Genomic DNA, 11,903 nt, shown 5'->3' on the forward strand with positions numbered 1-11,903 from the left:
ATAAGTGTAACTAAATCATCCCCATTGTTATTAAACACATTGTTATATCCTGTAATCACACAGATTCTTATCTTGCCAAGACAATTTTAATGGGTTGAAAGGTTCAGTTTTAAGGAGGATAAAGTAAAACAAACGCTAAAAGGATCAGATACGTATCTGAACCCAGTCCATGAACATCGGTGGGACTATAGGATACTGGAAGGCTCTGAGCTTGGACCATTACATGTTTTGACACTTAAACTGGGACGTAAGGTAGATGTGGATACTTACTTGGCATTTATGTTCTGTTGAATCTGCCTTGTCAGTTGACTGGTAACACTAAATAGTATTTTTTTCTTTGGAAAATGCTGTTAAGATTTAAATATTTCACAATTGTCTTCTGTCGTTTGTTTGTTTGTTTTTTTTTTTTTTTTGTTAATGTTTTTTGTTTTATTTTTTGTTTTGTTTTGTTTTTATGTTGATGCTGTTAGATGGTACCATATGCAATGAACAAATTGGAGAAATTTTTGAACTTTGACCTCAATTTCGCATGGTGTTTAATTTCAAAACCTTAGTAGATCATATGGGATGCACATTCAATCTTTTTGTCCAGATCTAACACAGAAAACCCATATTTGAATTGAAGTGGTTTACTTACTCCTTTAGCCCATTCTTAACTTGGTATTCACTGGGGTATTTCCATAAGAAAGGATTCCTTTTGGATGTGGTCATTAGGTCATGCATTAGTGATCTTAAGAAGTAAAGCATGGCATACAGGTAAAAAACTATAAAATAGCCGGTGATTTCTCTCATCAACCAAAGCACCAAGTCTCCTCAAATATGCAGTGCTAGGTGCCAAATATTTCCAGTGCTGGGTGCCGCATAATTCCAAATATTCGTGACTAATGACTAATGGTAGTTTATGGTACCATTTATGGAACAATTGCCACCATTTGTTTTATACTGAGAGGATTATCAGCTTTTGGATTTAGAATAACAAAAACTAATTTCATGGAAACTGGGGAGGTGTAGAAATGTTATCTCCTTGTCTGTGTTTATTCAGTGATAGCATTGTTTAAAGCTCATGATCCTGTCTGCATCTGCCACTGCAGCTGGCCAAGCCAGCTCACCAGTCTTTATTTAGCTGGATATTACAGCAGTAACATTTCATTACAGTTGTGCTTCGAAGAAGTCATAGTCCATTGGTTTTATTGAAGCTCACTTCTAGTTTACTTCCATTTCAGGGAAAAGGACAGCTGTTTTAATATGTACTTGGTGGAATACCTGAACGTTTTTAGTGTTAATTAAGTTGGGAGGAACTGTTTTTAACAAGCACCTTTTTGTAAATGTCAAACAGCTCAACCATGTTTCATTGTTATTATTCAAGTCAGAATTTATTTAGCCAGTGCAAGCATCAGCAGGCTCAGAGCACCATGCGTTACATTGGCGTGGGACTCCTTTGGACACCGAAGACTTGGTTACAACTGCAATGCTCTGTGTAGTGGGGGGCACATTTCATTGAGAGCACATTCCCATGTATCCCCGCTCTCTCTGGTGTGGGAGTTGAGTTTACAAAAAAGGGTTAGATGTGAAAAAAATCTTTCCCACTTCTAACATTTATTTTAATAGATAGAGTCCATTTAGCTTAAAGTTCAGCATGAAACAGAACGTAGTGGGCTCACACCCTCCTCTGTTAATCCACCACCTATAGCGAAGTTGGTGAGCAGGCATTTGACATCACAGCATCCTTGCTTTTTAGCATGATCATCTAAAGGTTCAAGCTTTAGCACTTCAGCTCATTCTCTGCGCAGCTGCACTATGCTGAGCTACTTGCTGTTTTAAGCCACAAATGGGTCAAAAAGGTAAACAAGCCCAAAACTGAATGGAATGCCTTCACCCAGAGAAGTGTGGTTTGTCTCAGCAGAGATCCTTCTGCAAGGCTCCAGCTCAAGGGTCAGACTGTCCTTATGTGTTCTTGGCTGCTATGCTGAATTCTCACGGTTTGGAAGTGCAAAAAGGATCACCTACAGTTTTTAGGCATTCAAATGGCTACATGAATCATTACCTTTTTTTCTCCCTCACTTAGCCACCTGATGGTGCTATTTAAGAACATGTGGGGACAGACTAAGTGCAAGAACGAAGGCTCTCTGCCCACATTCGATAAAAGCTACAGATGTCAATGGGAGTTTTGCCTGAGTAGTAACTGCAATTTTGACCCTAGGATTTGGTGCATGACCACGCATTTTTATTGCTTCTGCATAAATGTAGAAAAATGGCCACCTTGTCTACTTAATCACATGAAGCACTTAAATCTGTCATCTCCTCCTGCATGTTCAAAGAAAGAAAAAAAACGCACTTTCATCCATGACTGCATGAAATTACTGTGCAAGCATCTGAAAGACTTGCTGTGGTGCTGCTCACGTTGGAATGTTTTTATCACTTAAATTCCTGTTTTATGACTGAGACCTTAAAATCTGTTCTCATCTTACTGGAAGAGATGAGATACAGTATGTGTGTTCTATCAAATCAGCTGAACACAACTTTATTTGTCTCTAATTGCTAATTCCCACTGTACTTCCACAGCATTAAGTGGTCAAGCTTTTCTGTTGCAAAGTGTTGTAGTCGCAGAGCTTCACCCTTCCCAGCTGCTTAGAGTCTGGCCTTAGTGACAATGATGAAAGGGACAGTGCATATCTTGTTCACTGTTATAACTGATAGTTATTTAGTGGTTGAATTAATGTTTATTTTTAGTACAGTCTCAATTTAGCATTACCAAAATGAGAAGACTCAAGGTCTTAAAAATTGTAAAGAATAGGATGTCTTTTGGCAGAATCAGAGGTAATTAATTTCCTACTGTAATTTCATCTTTTCATCCTCTATGTGTTTGTAAGCTACATCTGCAAACCCAGCTAGCTATTTTGAGTGAGTCACACACATGTGCAAACATCTGTTTATATTTATGGTCCAATGGCTTCTATTTACCAGGCCAGAAAACCTTCATTCAGGTCTCAGCTGTGTAATATTAATTTCCCAGGATTGCAAGGTAGAATTAAGTAGATGGGTGACTATGTGAAAGTGTAAGTGACTCTTTGTGCTTGAGTGCTCTATGGGCAAGCAGGAATAGGGGCACTATTAAACAATTCTCATTCCCTGCTTCAGAGTGGCAGTGGGACACACTCCTCCTTCAGCTCATTCCAGACAAGCCTGTATTACAGCCTTTCATGCACCAATAGATACAAGCTGGAAATATTGTATTTAACACATATTTTCTTGTTCTGAACAAATAAATAATTTTTTAAAAAGTGATATATTCATTTCCAGTACCAAGCAGAACAGCTTCTCAATATGATTACCCTTTCCCATTGACTGAGGATTTCTGAACATAACAAACCATGTTGTTCTCTTTTGCCTGCAGAATCTACTTTATTTCTGGAGATTTTAAGGGATTTCAGAGCATCGAGCAAGATAGATAAATAAGAATGTAAATGATAATATATACAAGCAACCACACCATCAACTTTAGTTGAACATAGATCCAGGACAGGCCCTGTACTTCTGAAAATCTCAAATTAATGTGGGCATGTAAGAGAGGCTCTTCTTCAGGTAACTGGAACTAAATGCAACCATCTATTCCTAAGATGTTGTCTATTTTCAGGTGGATAGCTGAACTGCAAGTGTATTTGGAGTGCATATGAAGTAGAGAAAGGTTACACTAAGAGCTATAAAGCTGAACAAGCATCCTTTGTCAGTGCATCATGGGCACACGGTGCTATTGCTCATGTGTTATGATATGACCTTGGTCTTCCACCATAATTTTTTATTATCATACAGAGTGATATAAAGCTTACCCAGCTTTTTGAGCACAGTCCATCAAATAACCGCCTCTGTCTTCTCTTCGCATTAAAATCTACAGTGATTAATTTCACTTGTAATGAAGTTTTATAAGAAACTTAAAAGCAGAACTGGTTTATCACATGGGCTATCAAATCTTTGTTAATGTCACTGAAGGAGTATCAGAATATAAATCTCTGAGAAACACATAAAACAAACAAATCATAATAAACTAAGATCAAGCAGGGTTCCACAGCCTAGGACAAGTAAAGTCATCTTGCAGATAAATACAGAAGACTATCATAAATATCACTTAGTTTGTCTGAAAAGCTAATACCAGGGATTGAAAATTCCATTCCAGTTTGAAATAAGCGGTGATCTAAAACTTCACGCAAAACAATGCTAGTTTTCATTGATGGTCTAATGAACAAACCAAAAACAAGTTAGCAGGTGTCATGTCCTGCCAACTTCTAAGAAAAAAGATGTGAGATAAGATTCCAATGAAAGAATTAACCATTGAGTGAAGAAGTCTTGGGGATCTCACTTCGGAAGCAGCTTTTCTGTCCTCTATAATCTGTTAATTTCACTTAATTAAAAAAAACATAATATCATTTTATATCAGATCAGTCTGTTACCTTGAAGCAAAAGGACTCCATGATTTTGACAGAGACCCAGGCCTCCAAATAGCTCAGGGTTAAATCTGGAATATTCACTCTGAGTTCTTGCAATATAATTTTGTGTTGGACTTCATGGAAATATGAGCAACCTTGTGCTGCATCATCTCCTACCTCTCTCCTGGTTGACACTGTGCAAACCATGTAATCTTCAGACTGCTGAGTGAATGAAAGAAGAAAACATTATTTTATACTTACTTCTTATTATTTCTTCCTAAAACATCGGCATCATTACTAAGAGAGACAATAGATAGGGCTAGATGAGCATTTGATATTACCCATCAATATCCTCTTTGAAATGCTAGCCCACATTCAGTTTTCCGCTTTTGCACTTAGACAAGGTCAGCATGTTGACAGTGAAACTACAAGTTGTCTCCTGCCAGCTCTTTGCCAGACTTACATCTGGTTATTACTTCTGGACCCTAAGCCTCAACAGTGTGAAATGAGATGAAAATTCAAAGAATCACAGCATAGTTGAGGTTGGAAGAGATCTCTGGATTTCGTCTGGTCCAAACACCCTGTTGAAGCAGGGTCACCTAAAGCAGGCTGCCAAGTACTGTGTTAGGACAACGTTTGAACATATCCAAGGATGGAGACCCCACAACTTCCCTGGGCAACCTGTGACAGTGCTTGGTCACTCTCACAGTAAAAAAATGTGTTCTGATGTTCAGAAGGAACCTCCTGTGTTTCAGATTGTGCCCATTGTGCTGATCACGTCACTGAGAACCACTGAAAAGAGCCTGGCTCCTTCCTCTTTGTACCTTCCCTTCAGGTATTTATATACATTAATAAGATTCCCCGCTCAGCCTTCTCTAGGCTAAAGAGTCCCAGCTCTCAGCCTTTAAGGAACCTCTTAAAATTAAAGAATCTCTGCAGCAAGCAAAAGAACCAGGAGGTTTATAAAGCCATCATCAAAGGTATATATCTTCTGTAATCTAGTAACTGCATTGACTTCTCCAAATCAGGTGAGAGAAAGGAATGTGTTGCTGGGATTTTGCAACATGACTCCCTGGATTTGGATGCTAGGCTTTAGGGAATCATCCACATGTATCCCAGACAGCTGTAGGGGAATAACTGCATCATGGATGGGGCATGGTGACATTCAAAAAGAACTCTGGAGTGTCCATCCAGAGTCTTCAAGTCCTCTGTTCATCCCCAGTAGAAACAGAGATTTATGATGGAGTAGAAGAAGACTGAGAAAATCTACACTGAAACAAGTACTTGGCGAAGTGTTGGCTCAGCATTTCTCACTCTGAGATAAATAAGTTCTCTGTGAATAAGTCTTTAGCAACCTCTTTGGGGGTAAAAATTAATGTCATAAACAGAATTTGTATTCCTACAAATGTTTAAAAGGCAATTCAACTGCAGGTATTTGAGCCTCAACCTCTATTAAAAAAAAAAAAAAAAAAAAGTTTTAAAAAGCACATTTAGTTTTCATTTAGATGTACACAAGACATTTGAATAAGAAGAAACTGTCTTGCCTAGGACCATGGACAATTTGAATATAAACTCAGAAACTAATAAAATGACACCTAAATTTTAAGACTTACATATGGCTTTGTTGCAGATTCTTCTCTCAGATTTATGGCTAGTGATTTATAAGAACAACTGTGTACTGAAAAATGAGGAAAAATGAGAAAATTTGCTAATTTATTGCCAGAGACTAGTCAGTGAGAATTAAATAAACTCTTTTCTTTCCATATTAGCAGCAGATAAGCTCCTGGTAATTGTGTTCACCTTTGACTGTACCTTTAGCTGGCACATTGTTCAAAAGAACAGCTCTTCCCTGTCTCCTTGCAGCTCAGTTCCTAGCCTGACTCATTCTGCGTGCAAGGCACAGAAAAGGTCGGAGAGCATCCGAATACCTCAGCCACCTCCAGCTGCCAGGGGAATTTGAGGTAAGCCGAATGTAATTTGCACACTGGAAGTTGGCCAGCACACCAGGACTATTATCTCCAGTTTTGCAAAAAGGACTATGGGAATGTTAATTAACACAAGTCCCCAAGACCTTGGTTTTATGTGTCTTCTGGAGGAAGGACACAGGGCTGGAGAGAGGCACAGAATGTCTAATGAACACAGAGAATAGTTAAGTTGTTGGCTTTCAGCTGGGGTGGTCATGTTGTGCACAGAGGCATATGGCACATTTCAATGATCGGAAGAGAAGGGAGAAATTACCGAGAGTCATGAACACCTCATTTTATAGCTGATTAGCTAGATGATGACTTACCTGCAAGTCTGAAAGCAAGTAGCTTGAGTGGGAGTGTTTTAGACAAGTATCTGAGCAGAAACCACAAATCCAAAATATGGCACCTATTTTTTTGGTGTGTGCGACAAGGAGGCAGTTTTGGCTGTAACTCTGTAAAGCTTCCCAGTGCATGTCTGGTGCCCAAAAGCCTAAAAACCATTTTGTTCTCTGAGTTGTTTCTAGTCTTTTAAATAAAATACAAATATATATTACAAAGCTGTCTGACAGACTTGAATTTTGGCCTCTGTCTCATTGTTTCTGCTAACTTACCATCAAAATAATTTTAGACTGGAAATCCACATTTTCCTCCTTATGTATATCATGATTTTCTGTATGAAAAAGACAGTTTGGCTGTGTTGCAGTAGAGAATTCAGGCAGACTTTAAGCATTGTCAGGAACTAAAGAAACAGAAGATACCTCAAAAGAAAGATATACACATAAATGAGCTATCTTCTGTATGAGTGAGTTACGTTCCTGTTCATGACAAGAGAGTAGAGTTAGTACCCATACAAAGACTTATCATTGGCGGATGGACACGTAGATTAAGCCACTAGAGGGAGATGTAATATGCGTTTGGCTGGAGTTAGAACAGAGTGCCTTGTACCATGACTTCCCTTACAGCAGTTATAGATAGTATAGTATTAATGGTCTTTAAGTCAAATGGACAGGACTTCTCTTTTTTTCTAACATGTAAAATATATGCATATATAACACATAAAAATGTATAATATGTAACATATAAAGGCTTAATTGACTTTAACAATGTGTTTGACCCCACGCTCATGCCCGAATATGTTCACATATATGCATGACAGTTATTACGTGGTTCTTGTGCTACAGTGGCTACATGAGAACAGCTCATAGCTCCCAGTCTGCGTCTCTGTGGGGTGACCAGCAGCAGGACTGTGATGATATGGTGGCTCCTGGGTAACACAAATTCCTGAATTCTGGAAGAGAAGTTGATAGCCATGGACTTGGACCATGCTGCCACTTCTCTCGATGGCCAAAGTCATTTTGATAATGAGATACTGGGCTTCTTGAGAACCTCTGTGAGCTATGATTGAAACTGAACTTCCTCTCAGCTTTCCAGGGTGTGTGACAGGTGTCTTGTAGGTCTTGGACATATATGTTGTTAAGTGGATTACGGATTAGGAAGATTACCCCCTCATTTGAGACATGGTGGCAGGTCTTTAATGGGAGAATATCAAGCACAGAGGAACTGCAATAATTCTGAGGGACAGGATTAGAATTTAAAATCTGCTTGACAAATGGGTGAGATGAGCTGAGAAAAACTGGAGGTAGTTCAATGAAAACAGAGAAAAGTGAATGCTTCCAAGTGGAGATAATAATCTGTACAAACACCGGATGCAAAATGTCTGCTGAGCATCAGCCCCATGAAACAGGATCTGGAGGTTATAAAGGTTCACAGACTGAACTTGAGTCAACGTTGTCACACGACTGCAAAAAAAATATTATGGTGAGCTGTGTAAACAGGAGAGTTGCACATAAAAGTCACATGAAGTAATCCTTCCATGCAGCTACACAAAGGCAGTGCTTCTCACCTGATAACTTTGACACTGTACTTTAAAAAGGAGGTGGTCCAATGAAAAGGTATCAAATGAAGAGCAACAAAAATGTTCAACAATCTAGAAGATGGGTCCCTTTTGGAAGAACTGGGTAGCTTCAACTAAAAACAAGAAAATCACAATTACCAAGGACATGAAAATTTGCTGCAAAGACAGAAGGAATTGTTTTCTTTGTCCTCTATGGTGTGGACAAAGATTAATGAGTTATTGACTAACTTGCAGGAAGGGAGATGTAGGGTAAACATCAAGAAAAAGCTGTAGGTGATAAATAGCTGGACAACAGAAGAAACTTCCATGAAAGGCACTGAAATTTTCATCATTTTGGATTTTCAGGAATAAGGCAAACAAAAGAAGTGAGTTGATCCTGCTTTGGGGTGTAGAGAAACAGACTATGCACTGTTCAACAGGACCTTCCAGCCCTACTTCTTGACAGTATCTTCTTGAAAAAAAATAGCCTTCAGCAAATATTTATTTGAATTAGAGCTCCTTATAAAAGCAGTAGCATAAAATTTGAATTATTTTTGCTGTATGTAATGAAATCCTCCTGATTATAGGATACTTAAAATAACAAATAATATTCCAGAAAAAAAAAAAAAAGGTGACATTTGAAATAATTCAGATTAGTCCAGAGACTAGAGAACTGAAGGCATATAGGGATCAGCCTTGTTCTGGCAGGCAGAGGAACCATGCAAATTAATAAATCCTTTCTTATCTAAATTCAACAACAAGGTGATCCCAACACTTCTTTCTCAAGTAAAAGTAATGTTTTTTTGTTTGTGTGGGTTTGTTTTTTTTTTTTTTTTTTTTTTTTTTTGCATGTCTGATTTGAATGTAAAGTGCAAACATCCTGGCACTGCTGCACCCTGGATCTGCCATACATTCTTTGAGAATAAAAGCTCCACGCCTCCCTTGTTTACACCCCTTCCTGGCAAACTTCCAAATGCCTTGAGCCCAATCCAAAAGCACTTCAAAGGGAAACCATGCAGCTATGGGGGGAATATTTTTTGTTTAACCAAACATTTCTATGGTACAATTAAATAAACATTTTTTAAAGTTTGCTATTAAATTTTATTAGCATCCTACTGAGTAATACAGCCAGTTGGACTGTTCTAAGTGGCAAACAAACAAACAGGATATTGAAACAAACAGAAAACCCACCAGGACATATTCTGGGAAAGATTGTTCTGAGTGGGAAAGGCATCACTGGTAGGGCTGCAATGCTCCCAGCCGCTGCATCCCGCCATGTCCGCTCTATGTTCTGAGGCCTTTTGTGCTTCCTCTTTTAAAAATAATTATTCATTGTGTTTATGCTTAATGGATCTCTTCATTTGGGGTTGTCAGTTTTTGTGGTTCCTTTATATCCTGCACAGAGAGATTTGTTCAATGAACGACAATTGCATGTTATTCCATTGTCTCAAGGAATGAAAGGCAGAAAAAAACATTGTTTGGATTTTTTTTTCCTCTTTACCATCAGTAATAGAATCCAGAAATGTAGACCCAGACAAGTTAACTCTGGTGGAAACCAGTCTGACATTGTTATTAGTTCTGTTCAGCCCCCTGGAAGGATTAAAAGGTCATTTGTTTCATGTTACAAACCTCTCTCCAATTTATGTATGGCTGATGCATTGGTCACCTTGCAGGGACACAGCTGAGGATGGAGGGCGGGTGTGAGGACTATGTGATGGTCCTGTTGGGTCAGGGGAGCTCAGAGAGCCCCAGCTCAACGAGTGCTTGGGTCTCCCCTGCCCAGCCTCTTCCTCCTAATGTGGCTTTGGGTGAGCGTGAACCCCAAACCCCATCACCACAGGGGATGGAGAAGTGCCGTTGTGCTTTAGCTCAGCATCACGGGGCAGATGGTCCCTAGGAGGCTGGGCTGTCCTCTCCTGGAAGCCATAGCTGCAAATTTGACTCCAGAAATTGCCTGCTCCTGAACAGGAGCATGACCTCGTGCAAGGACATGTGGAGGCACCAGTACTGCTGTTGATTTCACAGTGTTTCTTCTGTTTGGTCCTCACTTCAGCAAGACTGGAAGTTTGCCCATGCCTGTGGGGTTTTGGCTGTCTCAGATTGATACTGTCTACTCAGAAAGAAAGGACAATTAAAGAAGAAGAAAACAAATGTGCTTTTTTTCCTAAAAGCATCTTCATTCGCTTCACTGAAAATATTGATTGACTGGCAATAGAAATTAAAACAAAACAAGAAAAACCTCCAGAACTCAGATTTTAATAAAATCATTCTTTTCTTTTAGAGAGGGAAGTTTCCTTCCCCCACGCCCCCCAGGTTTTTTTTTTGTCATAAACACTGCCAGACAGCTGCCAGCCGTACAACTACACTAAGACAAGCCAACAGCTCTTCAGATCTTTGGAAATGAATGTTGGAGGTACTTTGTTATGCTTAGCTGATTTATCTAGGCACAAAAGGAGCACAGGCACTCTGATGGAGATTAAGCAGACATTTTGGTGGTTGAGATAATTTCAATAGTGCAGTCATGGGATTCATTACTTAGAGTTATCCATCAATTTGATGAGCCCAGAACTATGAAAAACAAACAATCCACAGTCTGAATGAATTTCTAAAAAGAAATAAAATTAAAAGGAAATAAAACAAAGCCAAGCGAGAAAGAAAAGGAAAGGGAAGAACACAAGCACCTGCATCACATCATACTTTAGATTCAGCTTAAGGATTCTACTTGAGGTAATGGTTTGAAGCCCAGCGTTTCACAAAGTAATTTTCTCAGGCACTGTACCGACTGCATTGTGGCAGAACAATCTTATTGGGGTATGAGAACAGTGAAAATATTCAGTGCTGGGCTTTCTTGAATTACAATGAAGTGCAGAGCAGGAGCCCTGCTGGAAATCACTCTGCCACCTCGGAGAAGAGAGCAGGTCACTCTCTCGACCAGAGGATGACTGCAATATCCCACGCAGAACCAAGCTTTTGTATCTCTAATGGTTATCTACTTCCCAGGGGCTGCCTAATTGCCGTTGCCATCAATTCACTTGTCACCAGCAATTTCAATCAGTCTCCTAAAGGTTTTCCTACCTGGGTTTCCCCTTTGGTGCTACTTTCCCCTCACCAAATGAACCTTGGATATTTGTCATGCCAAATGCTTAAGCGATTGTTCCAGGACAGCCAGGGAGCAGCAAACTCTGATTATAGATGGCCTGTTGTATGTTAGATTAGGTATCTGCTCCACTGTGAAGCTAAATGCTACAATGCAGGGGCTGAATAACTCCTTTCAGTCATGGTCTGGGGTTGCTGTAATCCTTTTTATTTATCTTAAACCGTGACTACCCATGTGTTTTCAGTTACAAGTAAATGCAAATCAATCTGTGTAATGTGGATGTTAGAGAATCATGCAATTTTCTTTAATTCATATTATATTAGCTTTCACCCACAGGATAACATGAACACATGAAACTTGGACCAAGGAGAAAGGTGGGGGGAAACGAAGGCAGTAATTATGCATGGTATAATTGCTCCCACCCAATATTATGGCATGCAATGCATTCGATATGACTGTAACTCCACAGTACCATGACATTTTAAGCAATGTCAGCATGTGCTTTGCAACTGGCAGCCCCCCAC

Source organism: Patagioenas fasciata, chromosome 5 (assembly GCF_037038585.1).
Source record: "Patagioenas fasciata isolate bPatFas1 chromosome 5, bPatFas1.hap1, whole genome shotgun sequence".
NCBI lineage: Eukaryota > Metazoa > Chordata > Aves > Columbiformes > Columbidae > Patagioenas > Patagioenas fasciata.